Raw genomic sequence first — 3,877 nt, 5'->3', positions numbered from 1 at the left:
GTGAAAGTGTCTGAGTTGTCATCGTCACCTGAACTTTATGTTTTGGTAGCACAATAGCAATAATAGTGCTCCTAACTGCATCCAAATGAAAGATCGAATATGTAACACAACGGGGTCTTTCTAATGAAAACCAAGTATTCGCCGTAGTAGACTACTAATGGAACAAAAAGTGCAAGCTGTCACTGCTATGTAACACCGCGGAGTTTCATACCAGGCACATCAAACTCTGAACACCTGTTGCGTACTTCTTGAACAAGCAAAGCATTTTGCTGTTCGTTATTACATTGCCACGCGTATTCATTGAACACCGCGAAATTCACAGGGTGAATGGGTGACCATAAGTGACTAAAGCGTGCCTGTAGCCAGCCCGTGGTTGTCGCAGAACCAGTGATGCTCAGTCTAGACCTAGTCTAGACTCGTGGCGACCACCTGCACCCTTCTCCTTCTATCCTGCCTCTGCGGCTAGACGGGAGGATTCTTTAAACGGCATTTTAATGAAAATAAGAGCTGGTTTCATAAAAGGAAAAAAAAAAGCCGCCCTTTTAATCGAGCGTAACCCATAAGCCTGAAGCGCGGAGTTCTTCTGCCTTCGCTTGTTGATTGGGCTGTCATTTTTTTTTCGCCTGTGCCTACCCTACTATACAGCCGGCAAACTTCGAAGTACAGTAAGTTTTGAGGCCCCCGCAGATCCAGATCTCTTGCAGAGGCATCGCAATTATAAGCGCTCTAATATGGGTGGCGCAAATATACAGCAAACAAGTCGATTTGAAAATATATACGCCGAAGCATTTACTTTGCTTCTCGTACACCTTCGCCCGACATTTTCAAACGAACGCAAAGTCATATAAAAGCCAGAAACCATTATTTTCTCGCCGCATAGAAGCTTCGCCAACAGCGGGACAGCCTTTTCGACTGAAAGGAAGAGCGCCGCGGTGCGGAGAAAGTAGCGGGCCACGCCCACCTTTGAGAACACGCATTCTCCATGCGATTGGGATGGCCGGATAAAAACCCGCCACGCGCCCGCCATCTCGGAGGCCATGCTCAACTGCGACGCGGGCAAACGCTTTGCAAATAAAACGCAACCCGAGTCCGGCTGTAAGCATGTTCCGCGCTGTTCCTTTGATGTAATTTTGTGCTGATTTCGTGTGAAATATCGAGGAGACAATCCGGAATGTCTACAGCACGTGCATTGCAGACCGCGGAAGCAAGTTCATCAGGCACGTATTATCCGACTGATAGAAACGCGAACAGCGGAGAGCGTTAACTGCAGTGTGCTGGGCTGTGACAAGGCAGAATTTGGGCTTTAAGCCGGCGTCAACGTAGCGCTAGACTCTGGCTCTAACTTACGCTCATGCACCGCATGTGTATCGATTGTCAGTCCTGCGACTGAGTGTGCATGCGTGTGCTGCCTAATGTGCCGTGTTTATGCATCTTCCCTCTCTATTTTCTATCTTTCATCTCCCCCATCCTCCTCCCATGCGCAGGGTAGCAAATTGGCTGCCTATAGGCTGGTTAACTTTCCTGTCGTTTTTTTCCCTCCTATTTTCTTTCCTTCCTGCGGGGATTAGGAACACACACGAGGTGCAAGAGGGCCATCCAGAACAAGATATTGAATTGCTGTGACGCCGGCCAAAAGCACATGTAGATTCGCCTAGGGACAGTCAAGGCATGCCGCAGTTCGACTGAGGCAAAAGCCACGATTTCCACGTTTCTTTGCAGTTCACGTCTCTTTGCATCGCGATAGTAGGCCGTTACAGTTAGTATGCCGTTACAGTTACAGTAGTGGATACGCACTGTCTCCCAGTATATAATTGTCTCCGCATTCCATTGTTGCTCATGTGAAAAAGGGGCTCTCTCTCAAGACACGGGCGTCGTGAACCGAACCAGGAATTCCAATAAACACGTTTAAAAACCTATTCCTGTCATCACAGATCCCTTGAAGAACAATCGAAGGCCACTTCTTACGATTGAGATACGACTGTGTAGATTCACTTGGGGTAACAATCTTCATTTGCGACCCGTTGGTGCAGCCGATAATGTTCCTTCGGCCCTTGCTTTGCTTTTTGCGAGAAAGCCGTTTTTGATGCGGGTCACTTCCGCTCTAGAGAGCCAGCAAATGACATCGGCGCTAATAGCGTGTAAGAAGTGAACGACCCGTGCCAGACATGCATGAACAGACGACTCGGTCACGTCAAACTTGTCTCCTATGGCGTACATGGATCTTTGTGATATGTACACAAGCGTTATAAGGCACGTTTTTTCGGCACTAGTTTGTTGACAGCCATGCCCGGCGCTTGGCTAGAAGGCCGAAGCTTAGTATTTGGCACCGAACCAGTCAAACGTCTCTCTGGATAATCTGAAGAGCCACTTGAACTCATGTTCATGGTAGTTGCTGATAAAGCTCTCATAACCAGGAACACGGCTGGTGTCCTCACGCGCCAATGCGCACGCAACCAAGATATAAAAATCGTCGTACTATTCGTCGCAGTCGCTGCAAAGGTCTCCCCTGTCGGAATCGTCGTCGCTGCTTGAGTCGAGCAGTTCCATGGCAGTCACGAGAAGAGCCATCACGGCTGCGTTTTGAGAAACGGTAGCTGCGAGACCGGGCAAGAGGCAGAGGTGGCTGTTTTAGGCCTACACTTCTTGCACTCACGTCTTCATTTTGACTGTAGTCGTCGCACTCTTGTGTCGGCTAGTGTGGAGGCTGCACCTGCACTTGTTGATCTGGTGCTGCGCGCCGCCAGCACCGCTTCGCACCGCTGTGGCACTTTTTTTCAGAACTAGTGCAGCCAGTGCAAGACAAAACGGAGAGACCTACAGTTTTTCTGCAAGGGACGCCAACACACTCGTCACTACAGATCTCGTGTGCCGTCACGACAACTGCCGTTGCTTCTCCTATTCTGAAACGTCAGTGTTGCTGCGCCAGCAATAGGTCTATATCGTAAGAGTGGGCATTCAGCTACCCTCATAAAAGTAAATTAAAATATATTGTAAGTGTTTGTTTTGTTCGACCCTTTATGTGGAGAGTCTTTGAATACAGAGAAAACCCACAACAGGCTTGGGATAGCCTTGAAATTTGGTGACACCACCTTTTTACTTAAATGAGGCGTTGGCTAGAGTGTGGTTGTCAGCGTTCTGTTCTGCACCTCATTCGATAAGGGCTACAGTGCGTGCCTCAAAAATACAGACTGTCTACTAGGTGCCCGATGTCATGCTACAATTTTGGCATACAGCAAAGTGTAACCTGTGAAAACACAGGGCAGTCCGGCAGCAGAAGGCTCGTAATTAGGCATGTCTTCGTGTTGTTCAGCGAGCTAAAGTAAGGTCGTGTAGATAAAGGTGTTCGCTAATATTCGCACATAGGTAGTTTATGCGAGGTGGCTCGCCTATTTTATGATGTGAGTAATTTTGTGATGCTGTAGGCTAAACGCTATCAAAATTAAAAAAAAATAATTTCAATGTCAGTTCAAAATGCCCCCAAGCATGACATCTAGCACGCCGACATCTAGCAGTTAGCCTTCATGAATATGCGACCACCGTAATCGCAATTCAATTCTGTGACATTTGTGTCCATCGGCGCGCTGAAGTCAGGAAAACGCGATTTCATCAACCTGCGTACTACTGAGTGAAATGCCTCGATTTCGATTTTCGTCGATATTTTCCAGACCTGAAGAATAAGAGGAATATTGTGAGTAGCACATGTGACTCCGAAGGCATCGGAGGCTAGAATCACGTGCACATTGCGAGCATATGGTGTGCATAAAAATAAAAGGGGGCGACATTCAGTACTGGGATATGTCGGGTCACAAGCCGGGTGAACTATACTGAAATAAATAAAAAGTGATGTGTTAACCAGGTAAGTATGGCCATTTGTAAA

This window comes from Rhipicephalus microplus, chromosome 8 (genome assembly GCF_043290135.1).
Source record: "Rhipicephalus microplus isolate Deutch F79 chromosome 8, USDA_Rmic, whole genome shotgun sequence".
Lineage (NCBI taxonomy): Eukaryota > Metazoa > Arthropoda > Arachnida > Ixodida > Ixodidae > Rhipicephalus > Rhipicephalus microplus.
This window is presented reverse-complemented; position numbering follows the sequence as displayed.